This window comes from Mus musculus, chromosome 19 (assembly GCF_000001635.26).
Source record: "Mus musculus strain C57BL/6J chromosome 19, GRCm38.p6 C57BL/6J".
Taxonomy (NCBI): domain Eukaryota; kingdom Metazoa; phylum Chordata; class Mammalia; order Rodentia; family Muridae; genus Mus; species Mus musculus.
In genome coordinates, this window is record NC_000085.6 from 59,755,474 (window position 1) to 59,780,106 (window position 24,633).

The following is a 24,633-nucleotide window of genomic DNA, read 5'->3' on the forward strand; positions in this document are numbered from 1 at the left end:
AAAACAGGAAAGCAGAAACTAATTTACTCAGAGAGACACAGCGCCTGTTTGCCCGTTTATCTCTTACAGACCACCCCTCAGTCCAATGTTGACAGTACATGATATTCCATTAATCTGCCTAATGAAAATTTAACCAGTGTTATAAACAAATAATTGGCTATTATCCTCTCAAAGATCCCGAATAAATTACTTCTGCTTATTTTCCCTCCTCTCTCAGTGCTCAAAAGCAAGCCCTTTCTGATGGATGTCACAGGGAGGGGGGTTGCCCATTCCAACCTACTCCCGCTCCCTCCTTGGTGGCTGCTGTCATTGTTGTGGGGAGATTCCACTTTGAGGGGACCAGATGAACCACTGTGAGATGGGAAAGGGGTAGGAACGAGAACCAGCCCTTAACTGTGAGTCAAATAGCCTGAGTTTAGCAACCACACCTTAATCTATTTGCAGCACCCTCCTTCCCTCCCAAAGCTTTCTGTTTTCTATCTGACACGAGCACTCATGTACACACCCACAGAGCACTTCTCATTCCAGCTGTTTCACTCAGTGGGTTTTGGTTGGTCGGTCCATTGATTGGATGGATGGTTGGATGGATGGATGGATGGATGGATGGATGGTTTGGTTAGTTGGTTGAATGGATAGTTTGGTTTGGTTGTGCTAAGGATCAAGCTGGGGTATTATATAATTTGGACTAGTGCTTTACCACTGTATTGCTATACCTCACTACCCTCTTTTGAGACATGTTTGAATTATGTATCCCAAGCTAGACTCAGTCTCTCGACTTTCCTGCTTCAGTCTCCTGAGTGATGGAATTATAGGTGCATACCACCATCTTTACTCACCTAGGGATCAAACTCAAAACTTTACACTTACTAGTCAAACACTCTACTGTTGAGCTACAATTCCAGCCTGATGTTCTTGAGGAATCTTCGATTCCCAGTTTTTACTCAGATACAGGTCCCAAATCCCACCCACCTATTCCTCTTACCAATCTGCTGCTGTGACTGTAGAGCTTGCTTTAAATTGGAGTTTCATTGCCAAGGGGCTTGCCATATGCTCTATGGAATAATTCAACCCCACCATTTGGATAAAATACAGACTCTGATTGTAGCAACATGTTAAATAAGACAAGTAGCAGGAATCTATTTCAAGCCATTAATGCTAAGCATTGGTTCCCCCCCACCCCCCACCCCCCACCCCCTGTCACATGAAAGAACAATATGGTGGGTAGCCCAGAGGGAAATCTGAGATGTGCCACTTTGCCCTTCCAAACAAGTTGTCTTTCTCCTCTGCCAGATGACAGCTCTTATTTTCAAAACAAGAATCGTGTCTTCTTCACCCATTTCATTATCAACTGACATATAAAAGTGTTAAGTGAACTGAATGTATGCATGCGTGAATGAATGAATGTAAACACTGGGTTCTCTTTTAAAGAAAATGCCCCTTGGGACCAAAAGCAATAAAAATCTAGATCTATATGCAGATTTTTCTCAAAAGCCTATCCACTTCTTAATGCCTTCAAGCTCCACAATTATTTAAGTTACAAAAATAAATTTAAATACCACTTAACATTCTCTTTTAAGTGCTCTGTGTAAACTTCACTGCGGCTTACTATGAGACAGTATAGAAGAGCACATTGGTGGCTGTGGTTTGAATGTAAAAAAAAAAAATCCCCCTGGGCTCATTTGTTTGAACACTTGGTCCCTAGCTGGTGGCACTGTTTTGGAAGGTTGTGGGGTCTTTAAGAGGTGGAGCCTTGCTGAAGGGAGTCGGTCACTAAAGGCAAAACCTGAAATTTTTATAGGCAAGCTCAACTTCCTATTTTCTTTCTGTTCCCATGAAGCTACCTTCTACTACACTGATGCCCCCCCACACACACACTATTCTACACTGTATCCCCATGAAGTGGATACCATGTGACAAGCTGCCTTCTACTGCACTGCTTCCCCACCTCACCCACTGCTATGATACATTGAATCCCCTTTGAAGTATAAGCCAAAAGGAAACCTCTTCCTTAAACTGTGTTTGCCTGGTATTTTGACCTAGGAAAGGTAACCCATAGAGTGGTCATTGCCTCACTTGTGGTTCTGTAACATCATCTAAGAAACTTATGAAGTGCATTTTCTTGATTCCAACTGGATGGGCTCAGGAATCTGTTACTGTGTCTAATATCTATCACCCTTGGAGACTTGATGTTGCTCTTATAGGAACTTGCAAGTTGTTTTGAAGTTGCCCAGAGCATCTTGTCAGAATAAAATCCACATATCAGAGAAGCCTCTGGACTCTGTCCTAGATGTAGGATAGGGAAGAGAGGAGCTGTCATGTGCTGGCACAGGGTAGTAACCAGTCAGTGCTCCTTTAACATGAGGCCCCTTAGCTCATGTTAGTGTTGCTCCATCCATCCAGATGTTGGTCTAGCTCGCTGTGGGATATCGAAGAATGGAACTTAGGAGAAGGGTTAGGGCTGGAATTCTACAACTGAAATTCAAGCAGCAGCCTCAATCAAGTGTCATTTCCTTCCAACATCTAAGTCTCAGTGGAATGCTAACGTTGATGGTTAGCATTGGTGCTAGTGTTTTGTTCACTCATTTCCTCTTTTGATCTTTGCAACAATTCTTTGAAAGGTCTAAGAGTAGCCAGGTAAGAATCTGTACATTAGTTCCATGCAGAGGGTCTGATGGAAATCATGGGCCAGGGGCCAATAAGACTTCAGAACTTCACCATGGCCTGAAGAGAACAGAGCATTAAGATATTAAGTCCCACTGTGATTGTGACATCTATGGTCCCATCAAGACCTTAATTCTAACATTCTGTCTCTACTAGTATACAATTTACAAAGCTGCTTCACAGGGTAGTTGAGACAGCATGTGCAAAGCACATGGCATGGCCATATTGAGGGCTGGGTCACTGAGAACTGCTATTATGATAATTACCATTCTGACCCCAAAACACGTACACTGCCCTAGGGGATATCCAGCCAGGTCGAGTGTGAAACAGGTATGATTATTCCGGGACATACTTCTGATGCCCTCAGACCCCACAGCTGGAGGTAGGGTTGGTCCCAGAATAACTTCATGGAGACCTGACCTGATTAACAGGGGCATTGTGGTGACTACATTCTTGATATCTAATATCAAGGAGAAATTAGAGGTTGATTTGTAAAATGGTTTGGAGAACAGCTAATAAGCAGAAATAAGTAGTTGGACTGGTCCAGAAATCAGTAAGCAAGCTCAAGATTTCACCAGATAACAGTCCATTTTTCCAGTGACCCAAAGTAATAGAGAGACCCAATATTTTTACATCTAAGTTTTGTAGAGATAAATACATAAATAACTACCCAGCTTAATTTATGGAAGAAAATAACACCCTTCAAAGAAGTAATCATCCCACCAGGTGAGCATGGAAGGAGATGATAGCTAGCAGTGACACTCTTTTGAGAAGCCCTGTAGAATTCAGTATTCAGATTCTGAGGTGGCCTGCATTAAAGGCCACTGGGTAACACGGTAACTATGCTGTGACAAAGGTTGAGCAGGATTGGGCACAAGGAACACACACTGATAGGATGAGATTCTCGTGTCTTCTCCCCCATCTGAATGGGGTGAACTACTTACTAATAGTACTCTTTGTCACATATCAGTCACATGGATCCATCAAAAGCTCTAGAAGCAAATCAGTCACTTGGGGTGCTATTTAAATGTTTCATGTCATAATCTGCAATTCCTCATGATAACCCACCCTGAAGAGTTGCCAGCTGACATAGCCCAGCTGTAGCTTGAATACTGGTGTTCCTTCTTCTTTCTCAAATTCCAGGTGTTGTGTGACATTTCCTGGGGAGACGTGGACAAACCTCAACCCAGATAGGGTACCAATGAAAAACCAAAGAAACAATATTGCAGCCAAGTCTAACTTAGTGAGGGACTTGGAGGCAGCTGCATCACTGCAGGGCCCAGATCTGCTGGGTGGAGAGTCTCCTCTCCTCAGCAATTGTTACTGCTTGGGTCAGGGGTTTAGGAATCCTGTTAATTTCAGGGTCGTTCTTATTCTTGTATGTTTTGTTTGCTTACCAAAGCGCAAATGAATGTTTCAACTGGAGCAAATAGATTCACAACACCAGGGCTTCCATACTAGGGAAATTAGAGTGTTCCTGGTCAAGAGCCAGAGGGAGTAGGTAGGCAAGCATTTGGCTCTGGGTGATTATTTTTCCAACAAGCCAGTGGTGGCATAAGAACATTAACAGACCAGACAGTTATTGTTTGCTTTCCATAGGAAAGGTATTATTCTAAGTTCTTTCTCATACATTAACTCCTTTCAACTAACAGCCAGCTTTAGAGGCACGTGCAGTCTCTATCCCAGTTATATATCTACAAGATGAGAAAGCTGAAGGAATATGAACTGACTTGTCCTAACTGAACATTGAATTAACCGTAGAGTCAGGACAGGAATTCAGGAAATCTGGCCCCAGTGTCCACCAGGATAGTCAAGGCTCAAAGCTGAGCTCTCCATTGCATAGAATACTGCCTTTCCGCAGTGTTTACAGTTTGCCTAGGAGAACAGGCCTCTGGAGATGCCAGACTGTAGCTTCCAGCTACTTTTTGGCAACAGAGAGTTGAGTATTCATCAGGAGCATGAGTCGATTACCCAGAAACCACATAGCCTATCAAATGTCAGACCTCACAATTTATTTTTATGAGAGTAGTAAGTGGTATCAGCATTTTATAAGCATGTATTTATATCTGTTCATTTACTTTATGCAAATACCTCATTTATGTAAATCATATACAGATCCACCATCAGGATATCTTTAGCAAAATAACACCAAGTATTTATGGATCTGACACACACACACATACACATAAACACACACACACATAAGCACCACACACACACACACACACACACATATATATATATATATGTGTGTGTGTGTGTGTGTGTGTGTGTGTGGTGCTTTGATATATATATACATATATATATCAAAGAATGCAAATTGTTTTTATTGCATGTTCTTGCCTGGTTTTCTTGAGGTTGGTGTAACAGAGTTTTGATTGGTCTTCCCTTGCTCTTGTTCATTTGATGTTTCTTGGATAGCCAGGCCAGGCCAGGGTACTGCCCACCCAGAGAGAGGAAAGCTCAGCTGTGGGACACAGAAGCCTGGCTTTGCTGTTCGCTCTTGTGGGATGAGGTTACAGTGTGTAAACACAATACTGTATTTCATAGCTATTCCAGGGCTTTGGGCTTGATCCCTTGGTGACAGTGGCATCCTCATTACCCATTCATGATGTGGTCAGACAGTCCTCATGAATAATAAGCTCCCCTGACTCTGGACCATCCGTCTCCAAGTTTCTGGCTTGTTCTTGAGACCGAGAGGGGTTTTTGTCAATTTCTCACTTCTTGGAGGAAAATGCTGTGTATATGGCTTTTCTGGCTTGTTCTTGAGACCGAGAGGGGTTTTTGTCAATTTCTCACTTCTTGGAGGAAAACGCTGTGTATATGGCTTTCCATCCAGCTCTGAGGACAAAGAAATGCAGTTAGTGTCTGAATCTCATGGCTAAAGGGGGTAAATGTCAGTAGAGATAGACATTTGCACCAGTGACCATAAGACAATGTGGGTGCCAATGAATGACCTTGCTCTGCTGGAAAATAAACCTCAGACCTTAGAATTTTATGCTGCACAGCACATTATAGTACTGATGGGGTTTATTTTGTTGTTGTTCTTTTGTTTCGTTTTTTGTTTTGTTTTTTTTTTTTTTTGATTTTTTTTTACAGTGACGGTGAAAAATGTCATCTTATTTATAAAATGAAAACTATGTAGAGTAAGCAGCTGTCAGTCATCCCAGCCCAGCTGCTGATTTGCTCAGAGAGAACACTGGGCATTGCTGAGTATGCGAGGACCCCTGCTGCTCTTTGCTTGGGCCTGATGTAAGCCCCTGGGTGAGAGACAGCACGTGTACTTATAGAGCACATGCCCTAGCCACCTTCTGATTTCACCTCTATTGAAACCCTCTGTAGAAGTTCTCATCCAAGCATCTCATGGGCAGGACAGGGCTCTACAACTCTTTAAGACTTCTTGATTTGGGTGCAGTTACTGGTGCTTTGTAAGATCACTGCCTAGTAAGTGTTCTTAGCATACAAGGCCATTAACTTTTCTGTGTATGTGCCAACAGGCCTTTATTTTAGTCAGTCCATCCACTACATACTCTCCAAACTTGGGGAAAAAAAAACCAAACTAGTCCAACAGCTTTTATGCAAGTCATATTATAGACAGTTGTAGCAGAATTTCCCCCCAATTAGTTAAATATTAATACAAGAAACCTATGATTCGACAGGGAAAAAAGAGGTGGAGCTAAGAATTTCAGAGCCAATTGATAATGATACAAGCTGCCTGCTTAGATTAGACAAGATATCCTAATTATTCTATCCATTTATGATATTCATAGCAACCTGTGGCTATTTAAAGCCACACAGAATCTGGGTAGTCTTTCTTTTCCTCCATCTTCCTTCCTTCTCCCTACCTGTCCCTTGTCTCTGTCTCTGAAACTCTTTTCCCTGTCCAATCACAGGCTTCTTGTATTAATGTTTAAATTAATTGGGGGAAAAATTCTGCTACATTTTACCCTTTCTGTCCAGATTTAAAAACAAAAAAACAAAACAAAACAAAACAAAACCCCTTTCTTTCAAATATAAATTGAGCACAACTAAGATGGCTGAGAAGGTACAAGTGGTTCTGAGGCAGGCAACCCAGAGCTGGGAAGACTGTCGCCTGGGGCTAGCCTAGAGGTGGTGAGACTGCCCGGGCAGAGAGTAGCTGGGTATAGCGTGAGATGGTGCTATTTTTGATATTTCCTGCAACAGGTGACAGGAATCCACTTCAAATTTAAGATTATCAGTCTGAGAGTTAGAGTTTTATTTTCTAAGTGAGAGAAAGGTGGCGCTGGGCTGGTCATGTGAACTCAAGCACAGGAACCCTGAAACAAAGAAAGAGGTCTCTGAGGTCCCCTGCTGTGGGAAGAGACAAGATGGCTGCTCTGAGTCAGAGAGCCAGAGAATGGGAGCTGCTTAGCTGTGAAGTTATAAAATTGGGATTATTTGCTTTTAGGATAGATTTATATACAGATTTTGTCTAAATCACATGGGGAATTTTGCCCACTGTTCACAACTAGGCTAGGAAAAATTAGTCACTGACTCCAAGTAGAGAGGGCAGTGATAATTACCTGCGATGAAAAAGTATAAACTAATAAATGTCCGTGGCTTCAGATAGAGAGCTCAACAGATGAATGGTATAAGAGGATGGCTACTCTAGGCAGACAGCTTAACAAGTTAAAAACTACCTGCTTCCTATAGGCAAATATTAGTGAAGGCTTGAATTAATTGCTTTAAAGATTGTGTAAAGATATATTGCTCTAACCATGCCTGACCTAAAGCTGTACTACAGAGCAATTGTGATAAAAACTGCATGGTACTGGTATAGTGACAGACAAGTAGACCAATGGAACAGAATTGAAGACCCAGAGATGAGCCCACACACCTATGGTCACTTGATCTTTGACAAGGGAGCTAAAACCATCCAGTGGAAAAAAGACAGCATTTTCAACAAATGGTGCTGGCACATGTAGAAGAATGCAAATTGATCCATTTCTATCTCCTTGTACTAAGGTCAAATCTAAGTGGATTAAGGAACTCCACATAAAACCAGAGACACTGAAACTTATTAGAGGAGAAAGTAGGGAAAAGCCTCGAAGATATGGGTACAGGGGGAAAAATTCCTGAATAGAACAGCAATGGCTTGTGCTGTAAGATCGAGAATCGATAAATGGGACCTCATAAAATTGCAAAGCTTCTGCGAGGCAAAAGACATCGTCAATAAGACAAAAAGACCACCAACAGATTGGGAAAGGATCTTTACCTATCCCAAATCGGATAGGGGACTAATATCCAATATATATAAAGAACTCAAGAAGGTGGACTCCAGAAAATCAAATAACCCATTAAAAAATGGGGCTCAGAGCTGAACAAAGAATTCTCACCTGAGGAATACCGAATGGCAGAGAAGCACCTGAAAAAATGTTCAACATCCTTAATCATCAGGAAAATGCAAATCAAAACAACCCTGAGATTCCACCTCACACCAGTCAGAATGGCTAAGACCAAAAATTCAGGTGACAGCAGATGCTGGCGAGGATGTGGAGAAAGAGGAACACTCCTCCATTGTTGGTGGGATTGCAAGCTTGTCCAACCACTCTGGAAATCAGTCTGGCGGTTCCTCAGAAAATTGGACATAGTACTACCTGAGGATAACGCAATACCTCTCCTGGGCATATATCCAGAAGATGTCCCAATCGGTAAGAAGGACACATGCTCCACTATGTTCATAGAAGCCTTATTTATAATAGCCAGAAGCTGGAAAGAACCCAGATGTCCCTCAACAGTGGAATGGATACAGAAAATGTGGTACATTTACACAATGGAGTACTACTCAGCTATTAAAAAGAATGAATTTATGAAATCCCTAGGCAAATGGATGGACCTGGAGGGCATCATCCTAAGTGAGGTAACACAATCACAAAGGAACTCACACAACATGTACTCACTGATAAGTGGATATTAGCCCAGAAACTTAGGATACCCAAGATATAAGATACAATTTTCTAAACGCATGGAACTCAAGAAGAAAGAAGACCAAAGTGTGGACACTTTGCCCCTTCTTAGAATTGGGAACAAAACACCCATGGAAGGAGTTACAGAGACAAAATTTGGAGCTGTGACAAAAGGATGGACCATCTAGTGATTGCCTTATCCAGGGATCCATCCCATAATCAGCTTCCAAACGCTGACACCATTGCATACACTAGCAAGATTTTGCTGAAAGGACCCAGATATAGCTGTCTCTTGTGACTATGCCGGGGCCTAGCAAACACAGAAGTGGATGCTCACAGTCAGCTATTGGATGGATCACAGGACCCCCAATGGAGGAGCTAGAGAAAGTACACAAGGAGCTAAAGGGATCTGCAATCCTATAGGTGGAACAACAATATGAACTAACCAGTACCCCACTGCTCTTGTCTTTAGCTGCATATGTATCAAAAGATGGCCTAGTCAGCCATCACTGGAAAGAGAGGCCCATTGGACTTGCAAACCTTATATGCCCCAGTACAGGGGAACGCCAGGGCCAAAAAGGGGGAGTGGGTGGGTAGGGGAGTGGGGGGTGGGTATCGGGGACTTTTGGGATAACATTGGAAATGTAAATGAGAAAAATACCTAATAAAAATTTTTAAAAAAAGATATATTGCTCTAATAAGTCTTACAGAATACTCAAGTTCTGTCTACTGTGGGCTCCATAGGAATTTTGGGTTATTATCCTAAATGGCAAAATAGAAAAATCCTAAGAATAGGCACACAAGTATTTTAGTTTATTTCACTTGTTTTGAATTGTTTTAATTTTCAAAATGGGTGTGAATTTGAGTTTTGTGGTTGTATTACTCCTCTGGGAGAGAGGCCAAAATAAAGGTTTTTCTGGTTACTGGCTCAAGGATATGCTGATTTGGGAAAAAAGTTTTTGTCTTTGTGATTTTTAGAAAAGGTGATTAGTGTCTATATACCTTCCAGAGTTATATGGATCAGATATGACGCAGGGAGACCCCCCTGCAGAACTAGATTCCAGAGAATCAAACAAAAAATGTTATCTTGGTGATACTAAAATTTTGATTTGAGATTTGTATATTACAGAATATACAGCCTTGGTGAGTCTCATCATCAGACACACTGAACTGACCTGCTTGAACTCCTAGTGTCTTGGACTTCAGCCAGATCCAGTCAGGACACAGACATCAGAGACTAAAACAATTGTTGGTGTGGCCTTCTTAAGGCCAACCAACTCCTGCATGTTCTCTACCCTCCCCCTTTCAAAGATATCTCAACACCCGTATTCAGCTTGAAGAAGTTATGAAGAGTCATCTTCCCAGTTCCCTGGGCTTTGGGAATGGATGTGGTTATTCTAAGGTTGCCTTTCTAGGGAATTTAGAAATGGTCATAATTGGAACAGGGAGGAATAGCTAGAATTGATTGTATAGCCATAATTTCATTTGGTAGAAATCTTTACAATAGTTACTAAGTTATGTCATAGTTTCTTATTTTGGTACAGAACTTATTTTTGAAGCAGACTCAAGGTTTCATTGGTATAAATTTCTTCTATTGATACAAAAATTTTTAAAGTGTAAAGTTTGTACCAAGTCCTTCTATAACCTATCATAAACTGATCTGAGATGTTTAAGCCTGTGAGTTAAGGGCCAGATAACAAATTCAGGTCTCTGAGTTTATTGTTAGGGTGTTTTCAGATATTTTAATTAGAAGTAGGTGAGGGTAGCTAAATGATCAACTGTCCAGATCACTTTACATAGATAGTTGGTTTTCACAAATGTCAGAAATCCACAGGATGTGACGTTTAATGTCATTTATTCACTTGTTGTTGTAGGAGTAGACAAATCTACTCCTAACAGCTTCTAATTCGTGGATTCAAAGAAGCAGCTGAGCATCTATACTTCTGGGTGAGGCTGTCCATTGTGGCTAGGTGGCCACTGGGCAGAAATTGCCTATCTCTCCTGCAGACCTGTACCATCCTTGAGAGAACACAGTTTCAGGTTAGGACAGCTTAGTTCTGCTGAAACAGAATAAACTAATCCTTAATAATTTCTGTTTTTCAAGGTCTGTCAGAATATTCTAGGCCAGAAGGCTGAAGACTGATGCTCCAATTTCCCACTTACTGGCATAAGTATAGGTAGGCAGCTGTCTCTAAAATTTGTCTCAGTTCTGGAAGCCCTGTTAGGTTTCCTATATTTTCAGATAATGTTGGTCATTCTCAGATTTCTGACGGGGTTGAAAGACCACTTACAGTCTTATAGCCAACCCAGGCTATTTAGCATTGAGAGAACATATTTGAGAAGATAGTTTTCAGATACTATACAAGCTAATGCAGGACATAACATAGAGATTTATAAGTCTTTTTAGTTAGGATAGATGACAGAGTATTCTATTTAATTGACAAAAATGATGGATTGGGTGTTAGGTCTATCTTGTACTTTATAAATTATAAAAGGGTAACAGTTGTGCTCAATTTATATTTGAGATAAAAGAGTCCTTTAATTGGGCAGAGAAGGGGAAGTGTTGCGGATAGCCCTGGGGTTGCTTGTGTTTTGATGCTAATTTTGCTTTCCCAGGAGGGGTTTTGGACAAGGAGTGAATCTCACACACAGGTGACTTTTTTTTTCTATCTTTTTTTTTTTATTACGTATTTTCCTCAATTACATTTCCAATGCTATCCCAAAAGCCCCCCCTCCCCCCACACTCCCCTACTCACCCATTCCCATTTTTTGGCCCTGGCGTTCCCCTGTACTGGGGCATATAAAGTTTGCCTGTCCAATGGGCATCTCTTTCCAGTGACGGCCGACTAGGCCATCTTTTGATACATATGCAGCTAGAGTCAAGAGCTCCGGGGTACTGGTTAGTTCATAATGTTGCACCTACAGGGTTGCAGATCTCTTTAGCTCCTTGGATACTTTCTCTAGCTCCTCCATTGGGGGCCCTGTGATCCATCCACTAGTTGACTGTGAGCATCCACTTCTGTGATTGCTAGGCCCCGGCCTAGTCTCACAAGAGACAGCTATATCATGGTCCTTGCAACAAACGCTTGTTTGTCCTTCTTAGAATTGGAAACAATCACCCATGGAAGGAGTTACAGAGACAAAGTTTGGAGCTGAGACAAAAGGATGGACCATCTAGAGACTGCCATATCCAGGGATCCATCCTATAATTAGCCTCCAAACGATGACACCATTGCATACACAGGTGACTTCTTGTGAACTTTCTCCCCACCTTAACTTGTAAAATAACGGCTATAGCTGGTGATTGGGCAATGGAAGGGAAGGTGGAGCTGAAAAGTTTGGGGGAGGAGGAGGAGACAGAGAGTGAGGATAAGGAGAGAGAGAAGGAAGGAAGATGGAGGGAGAGGGAGGTGATCCAGATTCCGCATGGCTTTAAATAGCTACAGGTAGCTATGAATATCATTTAAGGGATGGATAATTACAGGACAGTGTATCCAATCTAGGTGGGTACTTTATATCAATATTAATTGGCTCTGAGTAAATTGTGTGGACGTTTTGTGGGGTGAGAATTTACTGATATAAATCTGACTTATAAATTACAATTCTGTAGGGTTTTGATTTTTACCGTGTTACTGGGATTCGGGACCGCTGACCACAGGGTTGGATAGCTAGGAGTATGAGCAGAATCAACCACAAGAGAACAGTGAGATGGGGCTAGCCATGGGGGCAACTGGTTCACTGGGGCCCAAGAGTAACTCGGTGATGATAACAGGGTGGTGATAACTCGGGATGATGCACTTTTTTTTTACTCTTTCTGGAAACAGACAGTAACAATTTGATGCCCATAGACTGTATCATCACCAGTAAGCCTCTATGTTTTAGTATTGGGTAGAGTCAAGGAATTCCTAAATGCTCAGCATGGGCTTTACCAGCTGATCAACATGCACAGGCCCATGCAGACATTTAAAAGAGCCATTTGTGCACCATCTGAGCTAACTACAAAGGTATTTCTTTTAAAATATGAACATGTTTAATGTTTGTGAATCTTGAAGCTTTGGTTGCTCATTTTACTAAGCTTTACATTTTACTATGGGGAAATGTATAACAATGATCCTTTGCGGGAACAGCACAAAGCGGAAAAAATGGCTCAAGTCATAACTTGTACCCAGTGATATGCAATTTCCACAAAACTTCTTTTTAATTTTTAAAATTTTGTTTTGTTTTGTTGAGACAGGGTTTCTCTGTATAGTCTAGACTGTCCTAGAACTCACTTTGTAGACCATGCTAGCCTTGAACTCAGAAATCTGCCTGCCTCTGCCTCCCAAGTGCTGGGATTAAAGGCATGTGCCACCACTGCCCGACTCACAAAGCTAGTTTTAATACTATAGCTCATTCCCTGCATTAGAATCACAAAGGAACTCATGCAAACTGGATCTTGGACAGAAGCCATATTGTGAAGTGGACTGTAGGTAAAATCAGAACACTTACTGCTTGGTTCCAACATTGGTATTTTTCCTAAGGGAGAAGAACACCCACTCTTTACTCAGACTCTAAGAGAAGTCTCTAATGGCCCTTCTTACCCAGCATACTGAGTAAGTGAACACCAGGCTACACGATCAGGATTGTAGCCAAGGACTTCTGTGTGCCCCAGGGACCATCAGCATTTTCAGCTTTTAATGGCAATGGCTAGAACCTGGTCAAACCACCCCGATAAGAAGAGTGCATACATCAGCAGCTGAGTGTTTGAGAAATCAGAGGAAAGAAACTTGGCCTCTGGAGTCAGACCTTGAAAACTGCCATCACCACTTACTGGAAGATATCATGGAAGTCCAAAAGCCACTCAAAGCCTTAGTTTCCTCATCTATAAATAGAAACCCAGAGGATGTTCTCAGTCATAGTAACTCCTGGTCAATTCCAGATTCCCTAAACACCCTCTCCCTCTCCCTCTCCCCCTCCCCCTCCCCCTCTCCAGATTCACTTTGTGGCTGCATCTGCAAGCCCTCTGAAGCATTCCCCACTCATCTTCTTGAAACCCAAGATGTCCTCTCACCCCTGCCTTGCGACCTGTGTTAGAGATGGATAGCATCTGTAAAGCTTTCAAGGCTAATGAGCTGGGAGTGCTCTGAAAAGTTTGCCAACTCTAACCTGTGACTTGGTGGCTGGGATCCCATCAAGCATAGCCCCTACCCACTGACAGCACCCCCTTCCCTAGGGCATCATGACTGTCTCGGGCCTCTGCAGTATCATTCCAGCACTGTTGCTTGGCCCAATTCACAATGGCTCCAACTTCCTATTTGTGCCCCTCATCCCTTCCCTCCACACTGTTACCATGTTCTCTAGGAAACACCAGACTACAACTTGAATCCTCTGCTTAATATCTTGGGTCTGTTTCTTTGGCCAGTTTATTGATCATTGTCTGCATTTCATTAGTTGTCTGTGTTAGGCCTAGAGGCCTTAGGTGTGAGATCACATGAAGGTTCTAGTCCAGTCCCAGTAGAACTTATAATTTAGAAGCAAGCGAAGACATCGATCATTGAATTATGACAATAATAGCATATTGTGATGAGATCTATCAAGTAGATATGCAGTAGTGTGACTAAAGATGCCAGCGCTTAAGCAATGCTCAAACACAGGGGTATTCTTGATCACATGAAAAATGCCACCCAGCTCTTGCATCTTAGTTTGCAGTACAGCGAAATCAAATTACTTGTCATCTCTGTGTACGCCTTGTCTGTTTCTTCTTTTAGTGATGCTGTGTCTGACCTTCCTAGTCCCTGGAATCTGTTTTCTCCAATCTTGCTGTAGATAGCTGTCAAGTGTTCAGACTTTCGGCAGAATATCACCTCTTCCTAGACATCTAGACTACTCCTTCTCTTTCCCATTCCTTCTGTGTTCCCCCATGATAGGCAGAAAACATCTCTGTCAGTGTGCTAGAATAACCATATTATGTAATAATCACCTGTCTCAAGATTGTACATGAAGCACATATAATAAACATTGTCTGAATAAAGGACTCGATGTTTGTACCTTTGTCCCTCCACACCAGTAGGTCATGCACTCTGCAAAGCAAGGCAGTCACAATCATCTTTGTATTTTCAGTGCCATCATGTGTAAGGGGAAGAATATGTTGCCATAAATGTGTGAGTTTCTTTGCAGAATTAAGAGTGGGCAGAGAAGACCCATGTAGAAAGCATTACTACTAAAAAGGATTATTTGGGGACAATAGTGTGACAGTTAATCTTGACTGTCAACTTGATGGGATTTAGAACATTGTGTGCTGGTGTGTGGGCAAGCATTTCTGAGAGATTTAGCTAAGACGAAAAGAACAACCCTGATGCATATGGGTAGTACCATTCTTTATGATGGAGACCAAGAATGAACAAAAAGGATGCGGGCGGGCAGGCAGAGGACACTGGTGAGCAGAGGGCATTGGAGGGCAGATGCAGGCAGGTGGAGGACATGGGCAGGCAGGCAGAGGGTATTGACAGGCAGCAAACATGGGCCTAAGGAGGATGAGAGCTGCAGGCAGAGGATACAGGCGAGCAGAAGACATGGGCCGGCAAGCGCCAGCATTCGTGTTTCTCCCTTGCCTGACTATGGATGCAGCATGGTCACATGCCTCATGCTCCTGAAGCCACACCTTCCCAACCAATGAACTATATCCTCTAACTGTGAGCCAAACTGAATCCTTCCGTAAGTTGCTTTTAGTGAGGAAGGGAGCTTTGAGTGAGTTCAAGGTGGCAGAGGAGGCAAATGCAGAAAAAGCAGATGCAGCTGTTACTGGTAATATTAAAGAAAAACCTCCCGCTGCCCACTGGAACAATAAGAAAGATAGGAGGGACAGGACCCCATCTATCAAATCCTCCAACTTGTGCAGATGTGGAGAGAGAATGTCACTGCAGATGTTCACTGCTTGAAAAGAACCGCTCAAGGAAACATTAGCTTAGGTTCAGCACAAGGTGCACAGAGTGCAATGGATGGCTGCCAGATTGCACCTCAAACTGACACACTGTTGCATGAAGCTGTGAAAGCAAAACCCTAGTTGCAGTGGAGATCCAGGATGCCGAAGATTCCAGCACTGTGCGTGGGACATCTGCCAACGAAAGCTTCAGGCCCAGAGTGGAGCTAGCCTTAGATAAGTCATGTGCGTTGCAGATGACACAGATGGTAGGAATGGAGAGGTGGGGCCAAGTCCACCTGAGCCCAGAAGATGACTACAAAAGTCCCAAATGCTGAACCTGGAGTTGCAGAATTTTGTGCTTGCCCTGCTATGCCTTTGGCCTGATCTTTCCTTGCTGTGCCTCCTTTCCTTCCTTTTGGAATGGTGTTGTTAATCAGAAATATATAACTTTAAAAAAGAAAAGAAAAGAAAAGAAAAGAAAAGAAGAAGAAGAAGAAGAAGAAGAAGAAGAAGAAGAAGAAGAAGAAGAAGAAGAAGAAGAAGAAGAAGAAGAAGAAAACATGTTCATAGTTGAGAAATTGCCTGAAGTCTTAGTAGAGACTCCAGGGTCTTAGAGATGAACTTTAAATCTGGACTCTTGAGCAACATTTGGACTTTTAAGATTTGGAGAACTACTAAAGACAAACTAAATTTTTACTGTTAAATGTAACTTAACATTATGGATTCATCATGACACGGTGAGTACCACAGACAGGATGGTGCAATTTAAAAGTGCTATGTTGGGATGTCAAGTTAACAAGTGGCAGACTTGAGATGACCAATCTTGATTGTCAGCTTGGTGGAACTTAGGATCACTTATGAGACACAGCTATGGGTGGGTCTTTGAGGGTGTTTCCAGAGGGGGAAGCCCTTCCCTGGATGAGGGCATCATCTCATGTCAGGGTTCCTAGACTGTATTATAAGAAGAGAGGGGGCACCGGCATTCACTCCTGATTCCTGACTGCAGGTGCAGTGCAACATTCTTGTCTCTACAGCTATTATTGCTTTGGCATCCCTTACCACCCTGATGAACTGAACTCTCATAATAGGAGCCAAAATAAACACCTTTGTCCTTAGGCTGCTTTTTAATAGGTATTTTATCATAGCAATGATAAAAATTACTAATACAAGGGTGTTGCATGTGGTTTTAAAAGCTACTACCTTAGCCACAGGACCGGCCACTCTACTATCCCCTTGAGGCTTCCCTTTTGTTCAACCAATCTTTGTTCTGGGAGGTGACCATGCTACCAGCTCCCACCAGAGACCCTTGAATCTGCAGATTAAACACACACACACACACACACACACACACACACACACACACACACACACACACACACGTTGTTCCTCTACAATTTGCCTTCTTGGCACAATTGCTGGACACAGATATTTCCTTCCTGAAAAAGCATGCTCCTACCAATTTATTATCTCTGTCTCTTCACCTACCCTAAACTTAGTGGCTAGTCCTACCTAGCCCCTGTCAAACACCCTTGACCACCTACCTGTAGCAGTGGCCACAGGCCCTAGCTCACTCCACTCCCACACCTCACATGGTTGTTGTTGTGTTCTTCCTCAAAGCATGGCAGACAACTCCTCTCTCCTTCCCAGCCTTTTCCTCCTGGGACCCAGAAGTCCCATCTGTACCTACCATCCAGCAATTGGCCTCCACCCTTCTTTACTGACAAATCAAGAACCAATTGGAGGATAGGACTTTAGCATCAGAGCCACCCCCTCACCAGGGTATGTAATTTTTTAAGGAATTTTATTTCAAGGACACTGACAACCAAAGGACAATGACACCTGAAGTTGGCAAAATGGTACATTAAAACAAGAAAAACCTGAGGAAGATATGGGATGATGGCTTTGTCAGGTCTGGTCTTGATTTCAGCCATAGCTGTCCCTGTACAAATAAACACATGCATCATTTATTTTCAGCCTTTTCCAACCACCTGTAGGTTGTGCCTCCTTGGCAAAGGTCAGATAAAAAAAGAAAATATGAGACATTTGAGAAGAAAATTCTCTCTCCTCAGGTGGTATGTAGTGTCTTGTTATCTTTCGACAACTCTTTTTTTATGGTTCTGTGAAGCTAGTACGTTTCATAAAGACCCCTGAGATTATAGAGGAAAGTGATTAAATATGATGGTAACATTTTAATTGCAAAGAGGCACGTTCTTTAAAAACTATAAATGCTTCACAACTTCTACATCCATGCTTGTGCAAAGTGCCCTCCCAGTTAGGCAGTTCCCTCCCTCTCTCCCTTCCTCTCTCCCTCTCCCCTTCTCTTTCCCTCCTAATCTGCTTCTACTAACTCTTTGGCTGCACGATAAAGAGAAATTGGGGTTTTAAAATATATTGCTGATAGAAAGTAAAAACAAAAGATAATTTTGACCCTTCTAAATCCCAGTCTTGGTCTGAGCTGTAAAGTCACTGGGCATAGGTGTTTTACAAAGTCTGTGACGGAAGAGCACTAGTCTAGAAGATGGAGATGCAAAGTCAAGTCAAAGCGTGATTCAGATCCAGTCTGGAGTCAACCCCTCTGAAACTTCTATTGCTCACAGCTACCTAACATTCCTTGACTTGACCACAACTTAGACAGTTCCTGGATGGAGAGGCCATGTGCTGGCTAGGAGCATAGGAATTTAAGCATCAACCTTTAAATTTTCTGATAGGAAGAAGAGAAGGAAGAAAGGAAGGGAAGAGAGAAATGGGGAATGGAGAGAAGCAGACAGGAAGGGATTCAAATCAATGCCAACTCTACTCACAGACTGACTTAAACTGTCTTGCAATTTTCATACACCATGAACAAAAATCTTGTCATTCACAAAAGCCCCTGGGACAAAGTGATGTAAAAATGAAAATTTTCTGCCTTAAAAAAGAGGTCTTCCCTTCCGCTCTACTCGAGCCCCGAGCTACCTTGCCAGCAGAGTCTTGCCCAACACCCGCAAGGGCCCAAACAGGATTCCACACGAGATCCTAAGACCTCTAGTGAGTGGAACACAACTTCTGCCAGGAGTCTGGTTCGAACACCAGATATCTGGGTACCTGCCCTGCAAGAAGAGAGCTTGCCTGCAGAGAATACTCTGCCCACTGAAACTAAGGAGAGTGCTACCCCCCAGGTCTGCTTATAGAGGCTAACAGAGTCACCTGAAGAACAAGCTCTTAACAGTGACAACTAAAACAGCTAGCTTCAGAGATTACCAGATGGCGAAAGGCAAACGTAAGAATCCTACTAACAGAAATCAAGACCACTCACCATCATCAGAATGCAGCACTCCCACCCCACCTAGTCCTGGGCACCCCAACACAACCGAAAATCTAGACACAGATTTTAAAACATTTCTCATGATGATGATAGAGGACATCAAGAAGGACTTTCATAAGTCACTTAAAGAATTACAGGAGAGCACTACTAAAGAGTTACAGGCCCTTAAAGAAAAGCAGGAAAACACAGCCAAACAGGTAGAAATCATTAAAGAAAAACAGGAAAACACATCCAAACAGGTGATGGAAATGAACAAACCCATACTAGAACTAAAAGGGGAAGTAGACACAATAAAGAAAACCCAAAGCGAGGCAACGCTGGAGATAGAAACCCTAGGAAAGAGATCTGGAACCATAGATGCGAGCATCAGCAACAGAATACAAGAAATGGAAGAGAGAATCTCAGGTGCAGAAGATTCCATAGAGAACATCGACACAACAGTCAAAGAAAATACAAAATGCAAAAGGATCCTAACTCAAAACATCCAGGTAATCCAGGACACAATGAGAAGACCAAACCTACGGATAATAGGAATTGATGAGAATGAAGATTTTCAACTTAAAGGGCCAGCTAATATCTTCAACAAAATAATAGAAGAAAACTTCCCAAACATAAAAAAAGAGATGCCCATGATCATACAAGAAGCCTACAGAACTCCAAATAGACTGGACCAGAAAAGAAATTTCTCCCGACACATAATAATCAGAACAACAAATGCACTAAATAAAGATAGAATATTAAAAGCAGTAAGGGAGAAAGGTCAAGTAACATATAAAGGAAGGCCTATCAGAATTACACCAGACTTTTCACCAGAGACTATGAAAGCCAGAAGAGCCTGGACAGATGTTATACAGACACTAAGAGAACACAAATGCCAGCCCAGGCTACTATACCCGGCCAAACTCTCAATTACCATAGATGGAGAAACCAAAGTATTCCACGACAAAAACAAATTCACACAATATCTTTCCACGAATCCAGCCCTTCAAAGGATAATAACAGAAAAGAAGCAATACAAGGACGGAAATCACGCCCTAGAACAACCAAGAAAGTAATCATTCAACAAACCAAAAAGAAGACAGCCACAAGAACAGAATGCCAACTCTAACAACAAAAATAAAAGGAAGCAACAGTTACTTTTACTTAATATCTCTTAATATCAATGGACTCAATTCCCCAATAAAAAGACATAGACTAACAGACTGGCTACACAAACAGGACCCAACATTCTGCTGCTTACAGGAAACCCATCTCAGGGAAAAAGACAGACACTACCTCAGAGTGAAAGGCTGGAAAACAATTTTCCAAGCAAATGGACTGAAGAAACAAGCTGGAGTAGCCATTTTAATATCGGATAAAATCGACTTCCAACCCAAAGTTATCAAAAAAGACAAGGAGGGACACTTCATACTCATCAAAGGTAAAATCCTCCAAGAGGAACTCTCAATTCTGAATATCTACGCACCAAATGCAAGGGCAGCCACATTCATTAGAGACACTTTAGTAAAGCTCAAAGCATACATTGCACCTCACACAATAATAGTGGGAGACTTCAACACACCACTTTCTTCAAAGGACAGATCGTGGAAACAGAAACTAAACAGGGACACAGTGAAACTAACAGAAGTTATGAAACAAATGGACCTGACAGATATCTACAGAACATTTTATCCTAAAACAAAAGGATATACCTTCTTCTCAGCACCTCACGGGACCTTCTCCAAAATTGACCATATAATTGGTCACAAAACAGGCCTCAATAGATACAAAAATATTGAAATTGTCCCATGTATCCTATCAGACCACCATGGCCTAAGACTGATCTTCAATAACAACATAAATAATGGAAAGCCAACATTCACGTGGAAACTGAATAACACTCTTCTCAATGATACCTTGGTCAAGGAAGGAATAAAGAAAGAAATTAAAGACTTTTTAGAGTTTAATGAAAATGAAGCCACAATGTACCCAAACCTATGGGACACAATGAAAGCATTTCTAAGAGGGAAACTCATAGCTCTGAGTGCCTCCAAGAAGAAACGGGAGACAGCACATACTAGCAGCTTGACAACACATCTAAAAGCCCTAGAAAAAAAGGAAGCAAATTCACCCAAGAGGAGTAGACGGAAGGAAATAATCAAACTCAGGGGTGAAATCAACCAAGTGGAAACAAGAAGAACTATTCAAAGAATTAACCAAACGAGGAGTTGGTTCTTTGAGAAAATCAACAAGATAGATAAACCCTTAGCTAGACTCACTAAAGGGCACAGGGACAAAATCCTAATTAACAAAATCAGAAATGAAAAGGGAGACATAACAACAGATCCTGAAGAAATCCAAAACACCATCAGATCCTTCTACAAAAGGCTATACTCAACAAAACTGGAAAACCTGGACGAAATGGACAAATTTCTGGACATATACCAGGTACCAAAGTTGAATCAGGATCAAGTTGATCATCTAAACAGTCCAATATCACCTAAAGAAATAGAAGCAGTTATTAATAGTCTCCCAACCAAAAAAAGCCCAGGACCAGATGGGTTTAGTGCAGAGTTCTATCACACCTTCAAAGAAGATCTAATTCCAGTTCTGCACAAACTATTTCACAAAATAGAAGTAGAAGGTACTCTACCCAACTCATTTTATGAAGCCACTATTACTCTGATACCTAAACCACAGAAAGACCCAACAAAGATAGAGAACTTCAGACCAATTTCTCTTATGAATATCGATGCAAAAATCCTCAATAAAATTCTCGCTAACCGAATCCAAGAACACATTAAAGCAATCATCCATCCTGACCAAGTAGGTTTTATTCCAGGGATGCAGGGATGGTTTAATATACGAAAATCCATCAATGTAATCCATTATATAAACAAACTCAAGGACAAAAACCACATGATCATCTCATTAGATGCAGAAAAAGCATTTGACAAGATCCAACACCCATTCATGATAAAAGTTTTGGAAAGATCAGGAATTCAAGGCCCATACCTAAACATGATAAAAGCCATCTACAGCAAGCCAGTAGCCAACATCAAAGTAAATGGAGAGAAGCTGGAAGCAATCCCACTAAAATCAGGGACTAGACAAGGCTGCCCACTTTCTCCTTACCTTTTCAACATAGTACTTGAAGTATTAGCCAGAGCAATTCGACAACAAAAGGAGATCAAGGGGATACAAATTGGAAAAGAGGAAGTCAAAATATCACTTTTTGCAGATGATATGATAGTATATATAAGTGACCCTAAAAATTCTACCAGAGAACTCCTAAACCTGATAAACAGCTTCGGTGAAGTAGCTGGATATAAAATAAACTCAAACAAGTCAATGGCCTTTCTCTATACAAAGAATAAACAGGCTGAGAAAGAAATTAGGGAAACAACACCCTTCTCAATAGTCACAAATAATATAAAATATCTTGGCGTGACTCTAACTAAGGAAGTGAAAGATCTGTATGATAAAAACTTCAAATCTCTGAAGAAAGAAATTAAGGAAGATCTCAGAAGATGGAAAGATCTCCCATGCTCATGGATTGGCAGGATCAACATTGTAAAAATGGCTATCTTGCCAAAAGCAATCTACAGATTCAATGCAATCCCCATCAAAATTCCAACTCAATTCTTCAACGAATTGGAAGGAGCAATTTGCAAATTTCTCTGGAATAACAAAAAACCTAGGATAGCAAAAAGTCTTCTCAAGGATAAAAGAACTTCTGGCGGAATCACCATGCCAGACCTAAAGCTTTACTACAGAGCAATTGTGATAAAAACTGCATGGTACTGGTATAGAGACAGACAAGTAGACCAATGGAATAGAATTGAAGACCCAGAAATGAACCCACACACCTATGGTCACTTGATCTTCGACAAGGGAGCTAAAACCATCCAGTGGAAGAAAGACAGCATTTTCAACAATTGGTGCTGGCACAACTGGTTGTTATCGTGTAGAAGAATGCGAATCGATCCATACTTATCTCCTTGTACTAAGGTCAAATCTAAGTGGATCAAGGAACTTCACATAAAACCAGAGACAGTGAAACTTATAGAGGAGAAAGTGGGGAAAAGCCTTGAAGATATGGGCACAGGGGAAAAATTCCTGAACAGAACAGCAATGGCTTGTGCTGTAAGATCGAGAATTGACAAATGGGACCTAATGAAACTCCAAAGTTTCTGCAAGGCAAAAGACACCATCAATAAGACAAAAAGACCACCAACAGATTGGGAAAGGATCTTTACCTATCCTAAATCAGATAGGGGACTAATATCCAACATATATAAAGAACTCAAGAAGGTGGACTTCAGAAAATCAAATAACCCCATTAAAAAATGGGGCTCAGAACTGAACAAAGAATTCTCACCTGAGGAATACCGAATGGCAGAGAAACACCTGAAAAAATGTTCAACATCCTTAATCATCAGGGAAATGCAAATCAAAACAACCCTGAGATTCCACCTCACACCAGTCAGAATGACTAAGACCAAAAATTCAGGTGACAGCAGATGCTGGCGTGGATGTTGAGAAAGAGGAACACTCCTCCATTGTTGGTGGGATTGCAGGCTTGTACAACCACTCTGGAAATCAGTCTGGCGGTTCCTCAGAAAATTGGACATAGTACTACCGGAGGATCCAGCAATTCCTCTCCTGGGCATATATCCAGAAGATGCCCCAACTGGTAAGAAGGACACATGCTCCACTATGTTCATAGCAGCCTTATTTATAATAGCCAGAAGCTGGAAAGAACCTAGATGCCCCTCAACAGAGGAATGGATACAGAAAATGTGGTACATCTACACAATGGAGTACTACTCAGCTATTAAAAAGAATGAATTTATGAAATTCCTAGCCAAATGGAGGGACCTGGAGGGCATCATCCTGAGTGAGGTAACACATTCACAAAGAAACTCACACAATATGTACTCACTGATAAGTGGATATTAGCCCCAAACCTAGGATACCCAAGATATAAGATATAATTTGCTAAACACATGAAACTCAAGAAGAATGAAGACTGAAGTGTGGACACTATGCCCCTCCTTAGATTTGGGAACAAAACACCCATGGAAGGAGTTACAGAGACAAAGTTTGGAGCTGAGATGAAAGGATGGACCATGTAGAGACTGCCATATCCAGGGATCCACCCCATAATCAGCATCCAAACGCTGACACCATTGCATATACTAGCAAGATTTTATTGAAAGGACCCAGATGTAGCTGTCTCTTGTGAGACTATGCCGGGGCCTAGCAAACACAGAAGTGGATGCTCACAGTCAGCTAATGGATGGATCATAGGGCTCCCAATAGAGGAGCTAGAGAAAGTAGCCAAGGAGCTAAAGGGATCTGCAACCCTATAGGTGGAACAACATTATGAACTAACCAGTACCCCGGAGCTCTTGACTCTAGCTGCATATATATCAAAAGATGGCCTAGTCGGCCATCACTGGAAAGAGAGGCCCATTGGACTTGCAAACTTTATATGCCCCAGTACAGGTGAACACCAGGGCCAAAAAGGGGGAGTGGGTGGGCAGGGGAGTGGGGGTGGGTGGATATGGGGGACTTTTGGTATAGCATTGGAAATGTAAATGAGCTAAATACCTAATTAAAAAAAAAAGAGGTCTTGCCTCTCTCTAAGCTGATTCCTCCTCTGCATTATGAACATCTTCCTGGACCATCGGTTGCATCACCATGAACCATGTGCTCAGGGCTGATCCAGCTGCTGTGCAGGACTCAGATTTCTTACCTGGGTGACAGATAGAAACTGGTGCACAACCCACTTCAGCTCTTATTGCTATTTGTTGGGGATTATCTTGAACACAATTCTCAGCCTGTTTCTCTGTGGCCAG

General features: G+C 41.9%; 1 long non-coding RNA gene across 1 annotated transcript in view; it reads right to left on the reverse strand.

Moving 5' to 3' along the window:
* Positions 1–4,967: 4,967 nt before the first annotated feature.
* Gm46662 overlaps positions 4,968–24,633 on the reverse strand; it is a 62,232-nt gene continuing 42,566 nt past the window's right edge. The window contains exon 2 of the long non-coding RNA XR_001782711.1: positions 4,968–5,502. This is a non-coding gene — a long non-coding RNA (predicted gene, 46662). The remainder of the gene's footprint in view (positions 5,503–24,633) is intronic.